The sequence below is a fragment of the Pan paniscus genome, chromosome 14 (genome assembly GCF_029289425.2).
Source record: "Pan paniscus chromosome 14, NHGRI_mPanPan1-v2.0_pri, whole genome shotgun sequence".
Classification (NCBI taxonomy): domain Eukaryota; kingdom Metazoa; phylum Chordata; class Mammalia; order Primates; family Hominidae; genus Pan; species Pan paniscus.
In genome coordinates this window covers 91,631,965-91,655,818 of record NC_073263.2, presented here as the reverse complement: position 1 = coordinate 91,655,818, position 23,854 = coordinate 91,631,965, and the positions used below count along the sequence as shown (strand labels likewise).

At 36.7% G+C, this 23,854-nt stretch overlaps 1 long non-coding RNA gene across 1 annotated transcript in view; it reads left to right on the top strand.

Moving 5' to 3' along the window:
- The first annotated feature begins 369 nt into the window (after nucleotides 1–369).
- Nucleotides 370–23,854, top strand: part of LOC130540728 (uncharacterized) — a 59,437-nt gene continuing 35,952 nt past the window's right edge. Inside the window, exons 1-3 of the long non-coding RNA XR_008954722.2 lie at nucleotides 370–1,310; nucleotides 11,425–13,493; nucleotides 13,870–14,125. This is a non-coding gene — a long non-coding RNA (uncharacterized LOC130540728). The remainder of the gene's footprint in view (nucleotides 1,311–11,424; nucleotides 13,494–13,869; nucleotides 14,126–23,854) is intronic.

Below are 23,854 nucleotides of genomic sequence, written 5' to 3'. Positions count from 1 at the left end.
AAGTGATAATTTTCTTAAGATGAAATTCATATCTGACAATTTAAATTTTTCAGCATGTTATTTTAATATTTGGAATAAGAAACTTGAATGATAAATTGTTTTCTTTTTTTCTTGATTTCAAGTATAAAGTTTAATGCTGTGTAGACTCTTTTTAAAAAGGTGAAAATAAAACAACGATGTCTAAAATGTTTTGTCTGCAAACAGATTTAACATTGTGTTCAATAATTTGAAGAATAAAGTGAAAATCTTGCTCAGAATGAGAGACAAATACAAGGATTCACTTAAACAGGTATTTTGATGGTTCCACTTATACATTTGTTTATATGGTGTTTGGGGTTAGATTATGACACCACAAAATTCTTACATTGAAATTCTAACCCAAACTACCACACAGAGTGACCTTATTTGGAAATAGAGTCTTTACGAAGACAATTAAGATGTGGTCATTACAGTGGGCTCTAATACGATTTGACTGGTGTCCTTGTAAGAAGGGGAAATTTGAACATAGACACATACATAGATAGGGAAGGCAATGCGAAGACACACAGAAAGATGACCATCTTACAAGCCAACAAGAAAGGTCTTAAGCAGATCCTCTCACATCCTCAGAAGGCACCAACCCTGCCAACATTTCACTCTCTGACTTCCAGCCTCCAGAAGTGTGAGACATAATTTTCCGTTTAAGGCACCTGATTAATAATAATTTGTTGCAGCAGCCACGGCAAACGGAAACATTTGGGTTTCTAAAGACGGAAGCAGCTGGGCGCGGAGACTCAGGACTGTAATCCCAGCACTTTGGGAGGCCGAGGCAGGCGAATCATGAGGTCAGGAGATCCAGGACCATCCTGGATAACACAGTGAAACCCCATCTCTACTAAAAATACAAAAAATTAGCTGGGCATGGTGGCGGGCACCTGTAGTCTCAGTTACTCTGGAGGCTGACGCAGGAGAATCACTTAAACCCGGGAGGCGGAGGTTGCAGTGAGCTGAGATCACACCACTGCACTCCAGCTAGCATGACAGAGCGAGACTCCGTCTCAAAAAGAAATAATAATAAAATAAAGACGGATGCTCTGAAAAGGGAAAGGAGAAAAGGGAGGCATTTGTGGAGTAGGTGCTCATCACTTTCTCAAGGATATTTACAAATGTAATCATAAATACCGCACAGAATCCTCGTAAAAGTGACTTAACTTCCTGACAGAGCATGAGCACCATCATCTCTGACAAACACTCCCTTTCTAGCCTCATGCATTTCAAGGAAATCACTTCTAACTACAAGCAGCCAGAAAAGAGCAGACAGTAAAACACAGGTAAGACAGGCTCAGGCACAGAGGAAGGCAGGGAGGAAGTCTCTTGTGTAACTGCCAAACTTCACCCTCATACAATGGGGATCCAGTAAAACAGTGGGCCTTAATAAGCACATTCTTTTCTCTTCTGGTGCACTCAGATAGGGAAGCTAAAGGCAGATTCGGGGGATATGCCTGAAGCTGCAGAAAGATGTATGGGAACAGACACACAACTCTCCCTCTCAGATAAGCACAACAAAGAGACACAGAAGCAGTCGAAGTCTCTGAAAAACTCTCCCACCCTGAATCCTTAAAAACTCTTAGTCTGTAAGAGAGTGCAGCTTCTGACCTAACTTGGTCAGAAGTCCCTCCCAGGTTTGAAATAAACTTGTTGACTGTCGAGCCACCCTTCGTGTTTCTCTCCTCCTTCTTTAGTTCTTACTCTTCCACTTTTAAATAGGAGGAAATTGAGGCACACAGAAGGTGAAAAGAACTAAGGTTCAAGCCCAGAAATGACTAATACCCACGCCTGTGTTCTTCCTGCTTCCATTCTGCATCTGCACTCTATCCTAACACAAAGATTGCAATTCCATTTTATTTCCAAAACTAAATAGTATAAATATTAAGAAGGAATTATAGTTCCAGGACATTTTTTAGGCACATGAAAAGTTATAGAAACACTACATTACTGTATATATTTGTGACTATTATTTGCTACTATAAATCCATTCTTCCCTACGTGCTAAGTAAAAAAGATCATTTTATTAATAAGAACTTTCCTGTTTATCAGGTTATTCTGATGAAAAAAAATAGTATACACAGTAAAAGAAAGTTACTATTTCTAAGCCTTTTTCTTGTTTTTGGGATGGAGTTTCACTCTTGTTGCCCAAGCTGTAGTACAATGGCAGGATCTCAGGTCACTGCGAACTCCACCTCCCAGATTCAAGTGATTCTCCTGCTTCAGCCTCCTGAGTAGCTGGGATTACAGGCATGTGCCACCATGCCCAGCTGATTTTGTATTTTTAGTAGAGACAGGGTTTCTCCGTGTTGGTCAGGTTGGTCTCAAACTCCTGACCTCAGGTGATCCGCCCACCTTGGCCTCCCAAAGTGCTGGGATTACAGGCATGAGCCACCGTGCCCGGCCTTCAAAGACACTTTCAGTAAGATAATATTGAAGTTGAATTTATCCTTCTAAAATTTATATGTTGAACTCTTACACCCCCAGAGTGATTTATTTTGAATTAAGGTCTTTAGGGAAGTAGTGTAGTCACAAGGCTAGCCCCTCATCTTCTATGCCTATTGTCCCCTTGAAAGAGGAAGACACCCCAGACAGCTCTCTCTCAGCACAAACACAGAGGGAAGGCTACATGAGCACACAGTGAGAACGTAAGTCAAAATCCAGGAAAAAAAAAGGTCTTATCAGAAACCAATCTTGATGGCACCTTGATCTTGGACTTCTAGCTGCCAGAACAGTGCAAAAGTAAATTTCTGTTGTTCATAACAGCCAGTCTGTAGCGACTTGTTATGGTGACCCTAGAAGACAAATGCAGCTAGTTATTATTAACCTGTCATATTTAGAATCATTTATAGGATAGCTGTGTATATCTGTATTTGTAGCTCATTCTCTCTGTGCCTTTCTCATGGGCTCTATGGTTGGCTTTCTCTCTGTTCCTTTTTTCTCCTTGTCAATCTCTTTTGTCCCTCATGTACTGGTTGCTTCGAAGAGGGAATACAACATAAAAATAGGTAATTTTCAGCTTTTTAGGGTAAAACTATATAGTCATCCCTCCGTATCCAGGGGGAATTGGCCACAGAAACCCTTGTGGATACCAAACTCCACAGATGCTCAAGTCTGTGATATAAAGTGGTGTAGTATTTGCATATAACCTATGCACATCCTTCCATATATTTTATATCATCTTTTGATTATTTATACTTAATACAGTGTAAATGCCATGTAAAGAATTTTTGTCCTGTATGATATGTGAAATAATGGCAAGGAAAACAACAGGGTGTAAATGTTCAGTACAAACACAACCATCCATCTGTTTTTAATAATTTTCATTTGCAATTGGTTGAATCTATGGATGCTTAACCCACAGATAAAGAGAGCTGACTATAGATACTACAGATACTACAAATGATTAGGAACTTCTTCCGTTCAGGGACTACATTTGGGAATCCTAGCAACAGAAATCCCTAAACCTTAATGGGGAATAGCCTATATGGCAGATAACCCTTCTTTATCTATTGTGGTTTAGAACTCATAGAGGCTGCAAAAACCCATATCTAAAATAAATGTAAGGTGTATCTAGACAGAAGTTCCCAAGACATTCTCAGCAAGCTCTACAAGTTTCAACATAGTCACAACAGAGTGACTGGTGTGTGTTCAACTGTAGCATGAAATGTTTTCTGACAGCCCCACCAACTTTTCTAAACACCAGAGAGATTCAAAGAAGTAGCATTGTGAGCATGTACTGAGAGTGACAGAAGAAGAGGAACATCTGGATTCAAAGACACTGTTAAAAAACAAGACAACAATGACTTGTGTGGCTGTCCTAGCAGATGCCAGCTTGACAACATAATGATTGGGAAGAAGATCAGATGCCTACCTTTTTCCTTTCTCTACATATACACAAGCCTGTTATCAAAAGTGAAACAATAGACTGAGATCCAGTTTCCAGCAACTGAAGAAATAGAAACTACAGACATAGTTGGGCTATAGAGCAGTAAAGAAAACTATGTTCCTTGCACAGCTGAGTTTGTTGTTTGAGGGTTGTAGGAGAGAAATGGGGAGAGTTTTTGTGTATTAATACAAACTAAGATATTAGTATATGTTCACCTGATATGATCTATTTTCAGATGCTTTTTAATATTTTATGTTTTCAGATCTAAGATCTTCTTTTTTGTTTGAAACGGAGTCTTGCTCTGTCGCCCAGACTGGAGTGCAGTGGCGTGATCCGGGCTCATGGCAAGCTCCAACTCCAGGGTTCACGCCATTCTCTTGCCCGCCACCATGCCCAGCTAATTTTTTGTGTTTTTAGGAGAGACGGGGTTTCACCATGTTAGCCAGAATGGTCTCCATCTCCTACTCTTGTGATCCACCCGCCTCAGCCTCCCAAAGTGCTGGGATTACAGACATGAGACACCACGCCCGACCCAGATTTAAGATCTTAAATTTAGTGTTTTACATCTTTTACCATATCATCTGGTACTGCTATATCTTATCTCCTTCTTAGTTCTCTTTTAACATTTTTTTCATTGTTTCTCATTTGAATTTCTCCATCATGGTCTCTTGTCATTCTAATTTACTTGCAGATTCATCTTGCTAAACTGGACTTCTGAACACCCTTCTAGACAAAATGTTTAGTGTTTATCCTTTAGCTCTAGGTTTAAGTTTTGTAATGTGTGTCATCTACACTTACCTTTGCATGGTAGCCAACACTAAGTGTCCTGTTGATATTCATGCCACAACCAAACTAGACATATCGGGGTTCTCAAAACTAGGTTTCTACTTTCACCATTTTGAGAAAGCTGTTCATACATTCCTCATGTCTATTTTTTTTCTTTTTCCTGTTTTAAGGCCTAGTTTTAATCATTTGTTCCTTGTAAAACTTTTCTGATTGACTTCTTCTTCAGGATTTCTCTGACCTCACTGTGGTGGACCTGCCTTCCTTCCTGATCTATCAAATTCAAGTTTTGTATTTTTTTCTTTGTACTATATGTATATTTTCTCTCATCTTTTTTTCCCCCAGACAATCAATCTCTTTACTTCTTGCAATTATGTATGATTTACCTTGTAGGTAAATTACCGTGTAGGTTTGGATGATACATTTTATTAGAAATACATGTTTTTAAATTCATAGATTAATGTATGAGCAACAATGAAAACATTAACTATTCTTTAAAATATATATCGTATATCACACAACACACTGTGCTTTTTTTCTCCTAAAGTTTTTTAGGCGTATTTTTTAACCTATCTAGTTATATCAACACCATTCTACCCAGCGTGGAAACAAATAATGCCAAGTGGTCATTCCGCAGAGAACTGCCATTCTATGAAATTATATCATCAATAATAAGAATATATCATATATCTTTGAACATGGTTATTCCTGAGAAGTTTTTCTGCCAAGAAGTTACATTTCATAAAATTTCTGTTTTATTGCTTTAATTGGATAAGAAAACTTTATAGTGTTTTATAATGTCAAAAAGAAACACAAAGCAATACCTCATTAATACCCCTAGCTTTATGAGCAAATATCTACAAATTCCTGACATTTCCTAGACTTTATCCATAGTTCCTTATTCTACTTTCTACAACTCATTCCCTTTATATTTGCTGAGTCTCCACTCTCCTTTGATAGGCAATCCTTCTTACTCCTGGAGCTTTTTTGTGGCTGACCAAGCTTGCAGTGCTTCTTTAAGCAGGCACATGTTATTGTTAATGGTCTTAATCTTGAAAGTTGAGTTCAAACTCACCTAATTCACCACATTTAAACTTAGATCAGCTTTTCTTGACTTGTAGTATGGTCTCCTGGAAAATTCCATGGTTTATTCCTTATACTTAGCCTTCAGCATTATTTCTCCAGCTAAGAACTGTAAATTTTTCTCTGAATAGAATTTTTAAAAACCTCCACTAATGCTAGATGTGACAAACTATTCTGATCAGGTCTTAAATGTCAGACTGGAAAATAATGGGTCGATGAAAATGGAGAAACTCTTTTTTTAATTATAGTTTAAGTTCTGAGATACATGTGCAGAATGTGCAGGTTTGTTACATAGGTATACCCATGCCATGTTGGTTTGCTGCACCCATCAACCTGTCAGCTACATTAGGTATTTCTCCTAATGCTATCCCTCCCCTAGTCCCCCACCCCCTGACAGACCCCAGTGTGTGATGTTCCCCTCCCTGTGTCCCTGTGTTCTCATTGTTTGACTCCCACTTATCAGTGAGAACGTGTGGTGTTTGGTTTTCTGTTCCTGTGTTAGTTTGCTGAGAATGATGGTTTCCAGCCTCATCCATGTCCCTGCAAGGGACATGAATTTATCCTTTTTATGGCTGCATAGTATTCCATGGTGTATATGTGCCACATTATCTTTATCCAGTCTATCATTGATGTGCATTTGGATTGGTTCCAAGTCTTTACTATTGTGAACAGTGCCACAATAAACATAGATGTGCATGTGTCTTTATAGTAGAATGATTTATAATCCTTTGGGTATATATACCCAGTAATGGGATTGCAGGGTCAAATGGTATTTCTTGTTCTAGATCCTTGAGGAATTGCCACAGTGTCTTCCACAATGGTTGAACTAATTTACACTCCCAACAGTGTAAACGCATTCCTATTTCTCCACATCCTCTCCAGCATCTCTTGTTTCCTGACGTTTTAATGATTGCCATTCTAACTGACATGAGATGGTATCTCACTGTGGTTTCAATCTGCATTTCTCTAATGACCAGTGATGATGAGCTTTTTTTTTCATGTTTGTTGGCCGCATAAATGTCTTATTTTGAGAAGTGTCTGTTCATATCCTTCACCCACTTTTTGATGGGGTTGTTTGTTTTTTTCTTGTACATTTGTTTAAGTTCCTTGTAGATTCTGGATATTAGCCCTTTGTTAGATGGATAGATTACAAAAATTTTCTCCCATTCTGTAAGTTGCCTGTTCATTCTGATGGTATTTTCTTTTGCTGTGCAGAAGCTCTTTAGTTTCATTAGATGCCAATATATTACAGGTTTAGTTGATCCACATGTTTGTTAAATCTTGATTCTGCCATTCTGTTTAATTCAAACAATTGTAATGTTCTCCCCTTACAGTTTTAGCCACCATTTCCCTGATGATTAATAACGTTGGTGAGTCATAGTGCCTTTGTTGTTGATCTCTTAATACTAATTTTTTGTCTATTTTCAATTGGGGTGTTTGACATAATATCATTTTGTTGTGACTGTTTATAAAATTCTGTCTTTCTCCTTTTCTCTCTCTTCCTCTCTCACACACACACACACAAACACACACACACACACACACACAGACACAGACAAAACTAATACATTTTCTGCCAGACTATGGTTAGTCTATTTCGTTTATTTTAGTATCTTTTTAAAAGTTTTTCATATCTACCAAGTCCATATATCATCTTTTTTTCTCATTGTCTGCCTTTTTGTATTCTATATTGCCTAATCCAAAGCCATAAATTTTTTTGTCCTTTATTGATTTGTGGAAGTTAGTTTTATAATTTTTGCTCTATGATTACTTAGTGAAACAATCTAAATTAGTTTTTTGTATAATGTGAGATAAAAGATGAGCTACTTTTTTTTTTTACTGATGGGTGTCTAATTATACAAGCATAATGTTTTTAAAAGGCTTGTTCTGTTTTGAAGTATCCTCTGAGAATTATTAAAGAAAATTGAATATACATATATGGACATGTTTCCCAAATCTATTCAGATCTTTTTATGTATACATCTATATTTAAAGACACAGCCCACTATGTTGATAAATGTAAATTTAAAATATATCTTGCAACAAGGTAGGTTAAAACTTCTAACTTTGTTTCTTGTATCCAATCTCTCTGAAATTCTGTATAAATTTTAAAATCATCTTTTCATTCTCTCTTATAAATCCAACTATGGTTGTAATTGGGAATGTGTTTAATGTATGCATCAACATAATGAGAACTGACATAATCATACATTACTTTCAGGACTATGAACCTGAAATAAGTTTACCCGTGTATATTTTCTTGAATTTTTCTCTATAGTTTCTTAGTGTTTATTATATAGCACTTTTAATATATGTTGTCAAACTTAAATATTTCATATTTCCAATAGTACTATAAAATATACTTACAATGCTACTATAAAATATTTTTTAAAATTATTTCATTTTTAAAATTTTTCTCAGCAAAGTTTTATGGTTTTTATTATATAGCACGTAAGCATATCTTATTTAATTTAAACATAAATCTTTCCTATTAATAATCCTACTATAAAATATTTTTAAAAATTCATTTCAGCTTTTTATTGTGCATATGTAGAAATACAATCAATTTGGTACCCTATTACCTTGCTAAATTCACATATTAGTTCCAACATCTTTTCTATCAATTCCTTTACAGTGTCTGCATAACTTTCATGGATTCTGTAAGCAAATATAAACTTAATTTACTTTGCAAATATATTTGCCATTTATGTATGGATTTTTTTGTTGTTGTTTATTGCACATGCTAGGACCTCCAGTATAATGTTGAATACATAGGTGCTAAATTTTATCAAATGTTTTGTATCTTTTGTCATGATTCTACATTTTCTCTCTTTTAGTTTCTTAATATGTTGGATGTTATTGCTTGATTTGCATAACAGTTAAACTTACCTTTTATTCCTGAGATAAAATGCAATTTACTTTTATATATTATCCTAACTATTAACATGTTTCTCATTTCAATTTGGTAGCTTTTTAAAACAATTTGTGAATCTATGTTCACAAGGAATATTAATGTTTAGCTATAATTTGTTTCTTTGATTTTCCTCTTGAGGCCTTTCTGCTTGTGACATCTTACTCTATCGAGGTAATATCAGGTTGACACTACTTTTGTAAAACAATCTGGAAAATATTTATTCCTCATTTATTTTATGGAAGAGTTTTTCTGAGTTTTTCTGGTATTAATTATTTCTTAAATAGCTGGTGTAATTCACTGTTAAAATCATACAGGCCTGCAGTTTTATTTATAGGAAATATTTTAAACGATAAATTTAACTTTTTAATTTGTGTAGGTATATGCAGGATACCTTTTTTCTTAATTGAGTTTATAAAGATTTTTTGGAAAGTAAATTTTATACTGTTATTTCATAAATAACTAGCATGGTGAACATGAGGGCTTTGAAGGGTTATATATTCTTATTCTTTTTTCTAAGATAAAAAAAAAACTCTGCCATATATTAGTAATCAGGCTTCTCAATCTTGCAGACATACACTGTTCTGAAATAGAGCTGCTTCTTTTGGGATAGACTCAGATGTACACTGGCTATTAAAGTTGAAAATATCATTTTCCTTAAGCCAGATTGTAGCTATAAATTGCATTTATATTTTTGAACTGAATTTTACAGAAAATCTTATACATTACTATGTTGTTTGGAAAGTGCTTCTTCTGATCTTATTTTCTTTATTTTTACTTTATGAGAACTATCCTCCATTTCAAAACATATTTGTTGCTTTTTATAACATCCAATCGACAGATACATGTATCCATTTTCTCTTTCTCTGTCTAATCCCTAATATAAAGATTCTTATTCCAATTCAACACTATTGTCTATGACATTTTCTAGGCACTTTTGTATATATTGCATCAAATTTCAGTTAGATCCTCTAGATCAGTTAAGCAACTCCTCAAATAAGTTCATTTCTTTCACTTGTGAGATCATAACTCTAATCAATGGTTGACAATGCCTGTGCTTTAAACAATGTTCCAATTCATGTTATCTTATCTGTTTACATTATGTAGCCAGTTACTTAATTTTTGCATCTATTTCTATTCTAATGTCTAATTTTGAACATTGATGAAGAAATTGCATTTTCAAAATTCTTCCATTATAAATAAAATTTATTCTACCTGCTTTTCAGCCTCAAAGGTTTTGACGTATCAATATTCACCATTCATGTCCACTTACCGGAGGAATTGTTAATTTGTACTAAAGTATGAACCATATGTCGTGCATACTCATTATCTCTGGACCACAAACTATAATCCATTTCAAGTCTGTTCTCAAGATTATTTTAGTTCTTTTCAACAGGGAGTCTGAAATTACTATTGTATATATTTTTGTTATTGTTAGTTCTTTAACTGTGTGTTTGAGAACATCTCTGATATTCAATTTGGTTTCAGTTATGTTTTTCCTCAGTTTTTTTTGTGAATATTATGCAATATACTGATTGATACTTAAATGTAAAAATGTTTGAGTTCCTGGTATAAACTCAAATGCAAATAATGTATTTAATCTTTTATATACAACTGGCTCAAGTTTCTTTTTGTTTACCTGTTTTTCTTCAGAATTTTTGCATTTATACTGAGGAGAGGGATTCACTATATACTCTTCAACTTAATCTATTCTTGTTAGGTTCAATTTTCAAGGTTATACCAGCCCTAAAATATGGGCTAGGAAAAGTTCCTTTTTCTTTTAAAAATATGGGTGACTTTGATCAGTGTTTAATTTTTCCTACAAAGAAGTATGGAAATTTCACCAGTGAGGAAAACTGTTCTGGTCTGTGGGAACATTTTAAATTGTGGATGTATACACACACACACACACACACACACACAATCTCTTATTGTGTCAGTTTTAGAAAGATAAATGTGTGGGTGGTAATTTATGGATTGTCCATTTTTTCCACATTTTAAAATATTTTGTATTCAGCTGTCCAACATATTCCAGGTTCTATTGGTTTCCGCTTTTGGCAAACATTTCTTGACAGGTATTGATATTCAAAATATCCCACCCATGATCTTACACGAATATCAGCCTTTCTTCCATTTGTCAGCATCTCATTGTCAATTCTGTTAAAATTCTCAGACTTGTCCCAGCTTCTTTAGAATTTCCCAGTACACTGAGGAGAAAAGAGCTACTTTAAAACTGGTGGGTGCATGGAAGAGAAGAATGCTGCTTAAAATTAGCAGATGTGTTGAGGGCAAAAGCAGCACTCAAGTTTGGACTCCCCTCTCTGCTTCACTTTTTTCCTGAGATCTTAGCCCTAACAGCGCTTTGTGCTTTGATAGATTCTTATGCTTTCTGACATAAATTTTCTGTGTTTGGTTGACATCACCAGGTGTGGTGGTCCCAAATGAGCTAGCCCACTCTGGTGGTCTTGCATATACTACTGTGAGGAAAGCAAAGGGATAATGGTCCCAGCTGTTGCAGTCTAATTCATCTCTATAGTGGTGCTGAACATGCTTCTCATGGTTGTTCCAACTGATGACTGAGTATGACAGAGATTCTCAAGCTAGCCTATTCCTATGAGCTGTGAGAATCCTTAGACAGATGATTTTTCCTGTAGGAATTTCCATTGGCCTTGCCAAATTTTCTTAATACTGCACTGCAATTGAAAAAATTATTTCCTTTCTCCTTTTTACACAGAGATCAGGATAGAATTGCTGTTTGACATCTCTCCCAACTTCCTTATGCTCTCTGGAGCAGAACACTTCACAGCAGTTATCAATCCCAGGGGGAGGATCCAAACACTTCTTCCTATTGCATCTTGGAACTGGAGTCACTGAGAAAAACGCAACATGGTCAAGCACTGGGTAGAACTACACACTTTACTTACAGAGAGAAGAAACAGAACAAGATAAGCTTAATAGAGTGCTGTGATCCCTTATGGCTAGCACGTCACCCAGGCAGGCAGCTGAGAATGGGCAATCGGCCTACACGCACCCCTGTCAGGCTGAAGCAGAAGAACCCAACCCCTCGTCCATGGAGTCTGAAATAGTAAAAACTGGGTATGTTCCTGAGGACCATTGACTTACGAGCTTAAACAGAACAAAGGAGTGCACCCTGAGCTTATAAGAAAAGGTACTTGCATATAAGACAATAGGCCCTGCAGAGGCTATCTGGGCTTTTGATGTTTTGCAATAAAAAATTTCTAGGATCAAGGCCCATTTTTATGCAGTCAACAGGGGGTGGAAGGACCCCACAAACTACCTTTCCCAACAGCCTGTCTTCCTTGTTGAGAAAATAATCTCAAGGTATTTACCAGCAGTAAGTTGTTTGATCCTCTAGAATGTCTAATGTCATCTTGATGTTGGATTATTGTGTTACCAAGCTAACACAAGTGATGCCAAGAATAGCCTCAGAAATGCAGCAGTAAGATGGGGATTTATGACTGACCCACCCCCTTGCTGGCGGGTGAGAGGATGCCATCTCTGTTGGAAGGTGAGGCTCGAATCATTCTTGGCACAAAGTCCCAGGTCAGTCATCTGCCAGTTGGTGTTAGCCAGTGTCAAAGGACAGGACTACAATACATTTAGTTAATGATATAACTGGCTTCCTTTCATGATTCATGAATTGGGGTAGCATTCTATTCTGTAGAATAAGAGCTTCCCTGAGCTGAGCAGAAAAGAATGGCTTCATAGGCAGAAAAAGACTGAAGAAAGAAATAATGAATGGAAAGTGAATTGCTTGTTCCAGGGTTACTTTCCTTACAGAATTAAAATGAGGGGACTTCCTTATTATGCTAAATTGGATTGACTGGAATCTTGCTTGTTTTTCTTTTTGAAATTTTGCCCATTTCAAAGTTCAGTTTGATTAAGTGGCACTTATCAGGAGTGACTCCATTCTGGTTTGGTCTGGTCTACTGAGGCCTAGTGCAGGAAGGCAGTACAAGACAATGACCTCCCGTAAAATTTGGTTAACATCATACTTTATTATCAGTCACATGAAAACTGCCTGAATTGTCACAGAATGGAGTGGCAAAGTTGGAGCCTACATGTGGATCCGAGAGCTTAGACGCTTAATTATAATAGCTGATCTAGCTACTCCTGTCTCTGAAAGACCAACTTGTCAACCTTTAATATGAATATCCCTTAAAGGAACCTAAAGGACACTTGGTGGTAAATTGACTATATTGAGCTTCTCCCTTCCACGAAGGTCGTGGATACCCATCCTGGTTATAAGTCTGCTTTGCCACCCTTGAGTCTGAGCCAAAATCCTTCACTGGAGCTTATGGCATGCCTGATAACACACAGCGTAGCTTCTGATCAGGAAACCCTCTTGACAGTGAAGGATGTGAGGGGCAAAGCCCAAACCCATGGGCTTCAATCATTGTATCACACACAGAACCATCCATAAGCAGCTGGTATCACAGGGTGTTGGAAGAGCTTCTAAATGCACCCTCCTCAAGTCTCAGGTGTAAGACAATAATCAAAAAGGATGTGGTATTTCATAGGAAGAAAAAAGTTGTTCATCATTAGAAAGAACAGAAGGTCTTGAAACCAAGGAGGAGAAAAACGAGTAACTCCACTTACTACACTTCCTATTGACTTAATGAAGGATTTGCTTCCCATCTCTGCAAATCTGGGTTCATCAGCTTGAAGGTCCTGTTCCTCAAAGCTGGTGTATTTTGGTGACTAGAAGCAGCAAGTGTCCCAATGGACTACGATTTATGACTACCAGGGAAGTTCGGACTCCTTGTGCCCAAAGTTTACCAGGTGAAAAGAACTGTCACTATACTGGCAGGAATAATTGATCTTGATCAGTAGGAAGAGATAGGGCTGCTTTTAGGGAGGAAACAATCTTTTTGATGTCCAGTTAATTCATTTGAGTTTCTCATAGTAATTCTGTGTTGTACTATGTTTGTGAATAAACATATGCAGCAAACCTAGACCAAGAAGCATAAGATTATTAAGCATTCAGCAGCCACACAAGAAAAGCCAGTGTGACTTGCCAAGTTACTAGCTGACAGTGAGAAAAATTTTTAATGTATAACAGGGTGGGGGAATGAGTACCAGTTGGAGCCCTGGGTGCATTTGCAGCCTGGGCCTATAATTCATCCTACTAACTTTTCTCTTATGACTTTCCTCTCAGGAAGAAAGGCCTGCAGATACAATAGAAAAGCCTTTACAAAAATCTGCTGGAGAAGAAGATCCGGGTGAAACAGCAGGAAAACTGTCGTAAAAATGCATATCTCAGATCTCCTACTAGTAGGGTCATAAGCAACCCATGACTCCAGCTGCTGAGGTCTAAATCTGTCACTACTTTTGCTCGGAGACTATTTCCTGTGGAGGGAGTATTCTTAACCAATTACTGCATTTGGCTGTGATATAAAAGTTGGCTCAGTCCTGTAAGTTTCCAGATTCTTCTAAGAGTGAACTGCATTGTAATCTGAGAATTTATGTTTTCCCTTCCTTTCATTCTTCTCTTTCAAAGGGTTTAGTACTACATTGTAGTTCGATGGTTTTCCAGCCTCCTCTGGTTTCTCAATACATAAAAGTTCTTCCAGTAAATCTTTTACATACATAATGGTTTCTTGGTCTCTGCTTTGTAGAGAACCTGGAGTAATACCTCTTATTCATACAAGCTAAATTTAACAACATAATTTATTTTATTTAAGGTACTAGGGGAACACAAAAAGAAATTTTTAAAATAAACTTTATGAGGAGGATGCTCTGCTAGTACAGTAAAAAAAAAATGAGAAGTGGTTTCATGATGACTAACCAAAGAAAACTCTACTAGCCTCCTCTACAAAGAAGAAGCAAATTATGAGTAATCACAATTTGAATGGATCATCCAAAACAAAGCATGCAAATTCAACAGAGAAGTGACAGGAAACACCTAAGCAAGGAAGGAGGGAGAAGCCTGGAAACCTGTTTGGCTGGGATGGGCTGGAGCCTAGAGAAACTCCCCATTGTGGAGGAAAGGTAAGTGAGAGAACAGACTACTGCAATCTTAGCCATGGTAGAGCCTCTCAAACTTTGCAGGTTCTAAAAGAGGGAGCTGCCTGAGACTGTACGATGGCACTTCTCCAGAGAGAAAGCTGACATTGAGTCCCACTCATGCCCCAAGTCCTAAGAAGCTCCAAAAAGGCACTATTTTGAGAACCCAACCATGAACAGACAGCACCTTACACTGGGGCCTAACCACACCTGCAGCTCCACATTCCTGGGGCCCCACTGAGTTCCCTTGCCTGCAGCCACCACCATGGCTGTCTGCTGTCACAAGGGTGGAAGAGTGGGGTGTTGGCAGCAAACTTGCCTCCTTGAGCAGCAGAGCCACAATTCATTTTCATGAGCCCACACAGAGTTCCCCACCCATGGCTGCCATCACTGCAGGCTGCTGCCACTGGGGCTAGAGTGCAAGTGAAGCGCACCTTCCCCACCTGCCTGCCACTGACTGCTGCCCACCATCTTCAGTAGCAGGACCTCAGTGTACCCACTGCTACTCTCCACCCAAGCATTCTGCCAGGGTCCTGCAGATAATTTCACCCCTGCCTACGACATCCAGTACCTACACACACCTTCAGGGGACCTGAGGACAAGCCTGCGCAGTCTGGCTCCACAACCCTCATGCAGGAGCATGATGTCCAGGGACCTGGTAATTGCCAAACCCCTGTCCACCACCATTGGCACCTGAGCACTCCTCCTGGAAGCCTGAGGTTGGGCCTCCCTTACCCTACTGCTACCACCACAGCTGGCACCTACCTGCCTGTACCACATGTAGGCCTGGAGACTGGTCAGCTCAGCTCAATACAAATATCACCAACACCAGCCTTCACTGCTCAGAACCGAGGGGATTATCCCAATATAGCTATCATCATCTTCCACACCAGGCCTGCTGCCCAGGAGCCGAAGAACCCACCCACAACCCTGGCCCACAACTGCCACTACTAGCTTCCAAGCAAGCCACCTGGAAGCCCAAGAATCGACCAACCTGGACCAACTTATACCAGTGCCAGTGTACATTGCTCTGGTGCCCAAGAACAGGCATGCTCGTCCCACAGATGCTACCACGGGGCCCAAAGACTGGCATACAATTTATCCCTGTCCCCAGCAAAACTTCACCACAGCCTCCACTAATAACCACACCTTCAGTCACTGAGGATAATACAGATACCACTGATGCTGATTTATAGTCAAAGAAATCATATAGAGACTACATGACTACACAAGTGCAGAACCCTACCCAACCAACTCCATAGATATATCCCCCACAAAAGTCCTCCTATACTAAAGCCACTCCAAAAAAATCCGAAAAAGCAACTATTACACCGTATTTGCAGATATCAACATAAGGACACATAAAATATAAAACAGCAAGGAAATATGACACCTCCAAAGGGACACAATAATTCTTCAGCAATGGATCACAACAATAAAAGGATTAAAAGGATTACAACCCAGAAAAAATTTAAAACACTGATTTTAGAGGTGGCAGACCAAAATGCCAAAATAGGACCTTCCAGTGATCATCCCTCCTGCAAGAAGACCAATCTGAACCACTATGCACACAAGATAGCACCTTCATAAAAACCAAAAATCAAGTCAGTGATCATAGTACCTGGAATAACATCATATCAAGGAAAGAGACACTGAAGAAGGTAGGAAAGTCAGTCCTGCATTGCCTACAATGCCCCTCCTTCACCCCCCAGCAGTGGCCATATGGCACAAAGAATCTGTTTGCTTGGGGGAAGGAGAGCACAGTGATTATCAGACTTTGCATTAGAATCCAATGCTGCCCTGTCACAGTGGAAATCAACATAGAGCAGAATTGAGCCTGGGCCCATGGAGGGAGCGTTGAGACCAACCTTAGAGGTGAATTGTCCATCCCAATAGTCAGAAATTGAGTTCCAGCTAGCCCCACCTGTGGCCTAAACTGTCTTTCAAATTTATTTTAAACCCCAGACTAAAGTGTTCTGGGGTCATAAATAAATTTGAAAGGCAGTTTAGATCACAAGGATTGCAATTCCTGGGCAAGTCCTGGTGCCATTCTGGGCTTGGAGCCAGTGGATTTGAGTGCATATCACCTAGTGAAACACCAGCGGGGGTGGCCAAGGGGTGACATCGCCCCTCCCCAGTACCAGGCAGCACAGCTCACAGCTCTAGAAAAGTGAAGAGGACTGTGTCTTGCAACTTGAATGCAAGCTCAACTATAGTAAAATAAGGCACTAAGCAGACTCGTAGATAATATGACTAGATAGATCTCTACGAGGAAAACTGCAAAACACTGATTAAAGAAACTGAAGAGGACAGAAACAAATGGAAATTCATCCCAGGCTCATGGAACCTGTATTAGTCTGTTTTCACAGTGCTATAAAGAAATACCCAAGACTGGGTAATTTAGAGAGAAAAGAGTTTTAATTGACTTACAATTCTGCATGTCTGGGGAGGCCTCAGGAAACTTATATTCATGGCAGAAGGTGAAGAGAAAGCAAGTACCTTCTTCACATGACAGCAGGAGGGAGGAGAGAGAGTGAAGGGAGAAGACATGCTTATAAAACTGTGAGAGCTGCTTCACTATCGTGAGAACTGCTTCACTATCATGAGAACTGCACTGGGGAATCCGCCCCCATGATCCCCTGGTCCCTCCCTCAACATGTAGGGATTATGGGGATTACAATTCAAGATGAGATTTGGGTGGGGACAGAGCCAAACCATGTCAGAACCAAAGAATGAATACCCTAAAATGACAATACTGCCCAAACAAATCTGCAGACTCAATGCAATATTTATCAAAATATCAATATCATTTTTTATAGAATTAGAAAAAAAAATCCTAAAATTTATGTGGAACCAAGAAAGAGCCCAAATAGTCAAAGCAATTCTGAATTTAAAAATAAAACACAACAAAACAAAGCTGGAGGCATCGCAGTACCTGACTTCAAAATATGTTACAAGGCATAGTGACCAAAACAACATGGTGCTGGTATAAAAACAGACATGTACACCAATTGAACAGAATAAAGAATCCAGAAATAAACTCATATGTTACAGCCAAATGATTTTTGACAAAGGCACCGATAACATACACTGGGGAAAGGACACCCTCCTCAATAAATGGTGCTGGGAAAACTGGAGATCCATATGCAGAAGAATGCAAGTGGACCCCTATCTCATACCATATTTAAAAAGTCAACTCAATACAGATGAATGACTTTAATATTAGACCCATAACTACAAAACTACATTAAGAAAACATTGGGAAAACACTTCAGGACACATGTCTAGACATTTTGTGGCCAAAACCTCAAAAGCACAGACAACAAAACCAAAAATAGACAAATGGGACAATTTTAAATTAATAAGCTTCTGCACAGCAAAGGAACAACAAAGTGAAGAGAAAACATTTTGAATGAGAGAAAATATTTGCAAACTATTCAAGGGACTAATATTCAGACTATGCAAAGAACTCAAATAACTCAACAGTTAAATTAAATAAATAAATAAATAAATAAATAAAAAATAATCCCATTAAAAAGTTTACAAAGGACAAAAATAGAAAATTCTCAAAAGAAGTCATGCAAATTTCCAATAGGTATATGAAAAAATGCTCAACATCATTAATCATCAGGGAAATGCAAATCAAAACTATAATGAGATATCCTCTTAAACGAATTGAAATGGCTATTAGTAAAAACAGAAAAAAAAATAGATACTGGTTAGGATATGGAAAAAAGGAACTCATATAATCTTGGTGGGGATGTAAATTAGTACAGTAACTATGCAAAACAGTGTGGAGACTTAAAACAAAAAAGAACTAAAAATACAACTAGCATATTAACCAGCAATCTCACTACTAGATATTCATTCAAAGGAAAAGAAATCAGTATATTAAAGGGTTACTTGGACTTACATGTTTATTGCAGCACTACTGTCAATAACAGAGCTATGGAATCAACCTAAGTGTCCATCAACAAATGAAGAAATAAAGAAAATGTCATCTATATACGTAATTAAATATTATTTAGTGATATGAATGAAATTATGTCATTTGCAGCAATACTGATGGCACTGGAGGATGGCCCTGGAGGTCATTATGTTAAGTGAAATACACCAGGCAGAGAAAAGTATTTTACATGTTCTAAATCGTAAGTGGGAGCTAAGAAATTTCATCGAATGGAGGTAGAGAATAGAATAATATTAATAGATACCAGAGGCTGGGAAAGATGTATGTATAGTATGGGAAATGAAGAGAGCTTAGGTGATGGATCCAAATGTACAGCTAGATTGAAGTTAAGTAAGTTCTTATGTTTGAAAGTAGAGTAGGGTGAATATGGTCAGCAATAATACATTATGTATTTCAAAGTAGCTAGAAGAGAGGACATGAAGGGTACCCAACACATAAAAATGATAAACACTTGAGGTAATGGATACCTCAGAATACTCTGACTTGATCATTACATATTCTATGAATATGTAACAAATACTCACATGTATACCACAATATGTAAAATATAGTGTATCAATTGAAAAATGAGAGGTGTACCCTCACCTGATAGGGTAAAACAGACAAGGAGATGTAACAGCATATCCAATTGTTTAGAAATAAAGAAATGCATAGCACATTCAAGAACAGAATGTCATTCTTTGTGGATTTAATTTTTGCTACCAAACTTACATTTTGAAGTAATTCAGAATATATAATACATAATTAAAAAGTTTCATCTTTTAAATTAGTCATCTGATAAAAGATCAACTACAGATAACTAATTTTGCCTTTAATCATTTCAACATTCAAAGTGGCTATTGCTGTTCCGAATTAGGCATAAACAAAATTGTGAAGTAACTAAAATTGGCATTGGATATTATTTTTCAACATGCAAGTGTTCATCTCACTTTTAATTTAAAAAAAATCCATAAAATGCTCAGTGCTGTTAGAATATAAAATCTGAAAATAAAATCTAATATTTATTTAGAATGTGACATAAAAGACTGCTAAATCTCAATGTTATTCTAGAATTGCTCTTTGCACTTATTTTTAGCCATGGCTTTTAAGTGCAACGAATAATGAACTCATAACTTTGGAGGATTTGATTAGCCCAATGCAGCATGCTGAAAGTAGCTTTTAGAGCACACGGTTTAAATAAAAAGAAAATGCATAAGCTTTTACACTTGACTCCACAATACATTTTAGTTAATTTTATTATAAAAATTCTCCCCATTTATTCTATAAAAATGGTGCTCCAAGATGATATTTTGTTTTATTTTTTATTTTTAAATTGAGATCAGTTCTTGCTCTGTCATCCAGGTTGGAGTGCAGTGTGGCACAATCGCAGCTCACTGTAGCCTCAACTTCTCAGGATCCAGTGACCCTCCTACCTCAGCCTTCCAAGTAGCTGGGACCACAGGCATGTGTCACTATGCTTGGCTAATTTTTGTATTTTTGGTAGAGATGAGTTCTCACTATGTTGTCCAAGCTGGTCTTGAACTCCTGAGCTCAAGCTATCCACCCACTTGGGCCTCCCAACGTGCCGGAATTACCGGTGTGAGCCACCACACCCAGACTCTAAGATGATATTTTAAAATATCTGTGAAACAGACACAAATTTAAGGGCAAGGCATGAATCACCCATTGTTAAATTCAACATGGCAGATGCATTACACACTTTTTCAACTCGTCCACCCACTATATATTTTATATCAGAACATCACTATGTACCCCACAAATATGTATAATTTTTATTTGCCAATTAAAGTTAAAAGTAAAAGATACAAAAGGCACGAATGAGAATAAATAAATAAATAAATATATAAAAGACAAAAAATAAAAATAAGCAGAGTCTCTTCCTGGTTTTATTAAGACTAGATGCAGTTGTCATCTGCTCAGACTCCTACTAATAGTGCTCAAATTTGGACTTCAGATATTAGAAAATCTTGAAATTCTTTCTTGCAAGTGCTGTATACAAAACATTTGCATAAATAGTAAACGATTTCCTAGTTACATCTCTCTGAACAGCTGTTAGGGTGACAAGTTAAAACTGAGATTTTTCCAATTTTTACTGAACACTATCAGTTCTGTATTTCCTATTTTTAAAAAATATATTTCTTCAATGTATTAGCCTTCAAAGCTTGATGCCCACAAATGGAACTCAAAAAGGAGGAATTTATACAAACAAAGTAATAGTAGTAGCAGGAACAAGAAGCTTTAGCCATTGATAGCATCAACACTGGATTTTAGACAGACAATTTACAATCAATATTTTAATGTTCAAGCAAGGTTAATATAAAATAAATATGCCCAAAAAGTGAACTGACCTTTATTTAACATTTTTTATTAGTTATTTCCTAAGTATCAGGTGTTCTTTAGATACTGAGATATTTGAATGAATGAAATTTGAAATGATTCATTTAACGAACTAACCATTGTAATTGATTTTTCCCCATTTTGTTGAACTAACCATTGCAATTGGTACAAATAGATTATAAACAAAATAGGGGACAAAAGTAACAGAAGTAAAGCAAGACAACAACAGACACAGTCATGTTACTCTCATCATTTCCCCTTTATTCGGACAGGTGTCCTGGTGTCACTTTAAGAATACATTCTGACATTGACTTTTTGATGCTTTCATAAAAGATAAGCCCAACTTTTTTTTTGTTATTCCACAAATGATGGAAAAATTTGCTAGGTCAGCTATAATTTTTCTATTTTAATTAGATTTATTTCTTGCTTGCAGTCTTTTCACAACGGAAACTAAAACTCTGATAATTGTGAAGCCACTTTACTTATAGTATAGGTTTTAGATAGATTCCCTTTATTTCTAGACTGTTTACATATCTAGTATTCTGTTTCCAGGCAATAACAAACAACTATCCTACAAGAACAGCCCACCTGTTAGCACTGTATAAGAGATTTTGTCCAGTTCTATGCAGGTACCTTTTTAAAAATTAAGCCAAATAAAATGTCAATAAGTACACTCAACATTTTTCTTGTGAATTGCTGTTGCATTATGGCAAGTCATGCTTTCTAACTTTTCACATTGCACAGTACATTGAACTGCACTCCAAGTGTTTGTTCAAAACTGAAACAGATCCATCAGTGTTTGTAAGCAAGTGGTGATAATCTATTTTCTGGGAACAGGGAAACAATTTGATACTTTGAATTTACAATGCAATGAATTTGAAACGTTGATTTACCATTCCTGGATGCAGTTTTACATCTTTGTTGTTTCTCCTTCCTTAATTTTTGATTCCTTGTAAGTGAAATATTTCTGTCTGCACTGTGAATCAGCATTAAGATTTTTGTTCTCAATAAATTTTACATTATATCTTATCTTTTTTCATACTTAAAATGGTGATTTGTTTGGAGTTATCGCTAAATAGTATCTTCCCCAAATAAATGACTGCTATCTACTTATCACAACTCAGCACTTTCTTTTAAGTTAAAAAAAAAAAAAGAAAAACAGCTTAATGTCTGGCAAAGTATCTATGCCTATTAAAGGTTTTTGTTTTCTTTTGTTTTTTCATTCCTTAATTCCAGTTATTTACTCAAATCTGTTATTTTGTGTATCATTATACCTTAGGTTTTATTATTTTTAGTAATATTGTTATCATTTATCATTAATTTGACTAACTGTTCATTTAGGTTTCTGTTGACCTGTTCAATGAGATTTATATATTTTTGATGAATATAAAACTAAGCATTTGAAAACGCTTTATATTGAGATAATTTTTAGACACAGTTGTAAAACTGGCATAGACAGTCTCCATCTACCTTTATTCAACTTCTCTTATATTGTCACCTTTCTTATCAACAGAAAAATTATTGAAATTTAGCCTATCCCAAAAGAAACAGCTCTGTTTCAGAACAGTGTATGTCTGCAAGATTAAGAAACCTGATTACTAATATATGGCAGAGAGTATTTTTAATCTTAGAAAAAAGAATAAGAATATATAACCCTTCAAAGGCCCACGTGTTCCATGCTAGATATTTATGAAATAACAATATAAAATTTAGATATTTCTCTTGGTATAGTACTATAAAATAAATTAGAGAATTTATTGTAAGCTCACCAGTGTTTTTTCCATTATATACTTTTCTGTGCTAGTATACAATCCAGAATCATACTTTGCATTTAATTTTCTTAGTTTTCTCCAATCTTGACAGTCCCCAGTATTTTATCTTACCCGACCTTCACACATTTGAAATACAATAGACAGTTATCGAATATCTTTCAGTTTGAATTTGTCTGAATATTTTCTTTTTATTAAATTGACGGTATACACTATCAGTAAGAATACTATGGAGGTTATCTCTCCTTTTTTTCATTGCCTCAGACCAGGGGATACTTTATGTCTGTACAGGCACACTGTGTTTTCTTGTGCTTTGCTTTATCATGCTTTGCAGATATTGTGGGGTTTTTTTTTCAAGTTTTCTGGCAACCCTGCACAAACAAATCTATAGGCACAATTTTTTCAACAGCATTGGCTTACTTCATATTTCTGTGTCACATTTTGGTAATTCTCAAAATATTTCAAACTGTTTTATTATTATTATATTTGTTATGTTGATCTGTGATCAGTGATCTTTGATGTTACTATTGTAATTATTTTGGGGTACCACAAATTGTGCCCATATAAAACAATAAAATTAATAAATCCTGTTTGTTTTGACTACTCAACTGACCCCCAGATCCCTCACATCTCATCACCTCCTTGGCTCTACCTATTCCCTGAGATACAACAATAGTGAAATCAGGCCAACTAATAAGTCTACAATGGCCTTTAAATGTTCAAGTGAATGGAAGAGTTGTACATCTTTCACTTAAAATCAAAAGCCAGAAATGATTAAACTTAGTGAGGAAGGCATGTTGAAACCTGAGGTAGGCCAAAAGCTAGACTTCTTGTGCCAGTTAGACAAGTTTTAAGTGCAGAGGAAAAGTTATTTAAGGAAATTAAAAGTAATACTCCAGTGAACACATAGATAATAAGAAACAGTTTTATTGTTGATATGGGGAAAGTTTCAGCAGCCTGAATAAAAGATCAAACAAACCACAACATTTCATTAAGCCTAAGCCCCAAATTTGGCTTTGACTTTGTGATTAAGAACAAGGTACTAACTATCTTCAATTCTATGA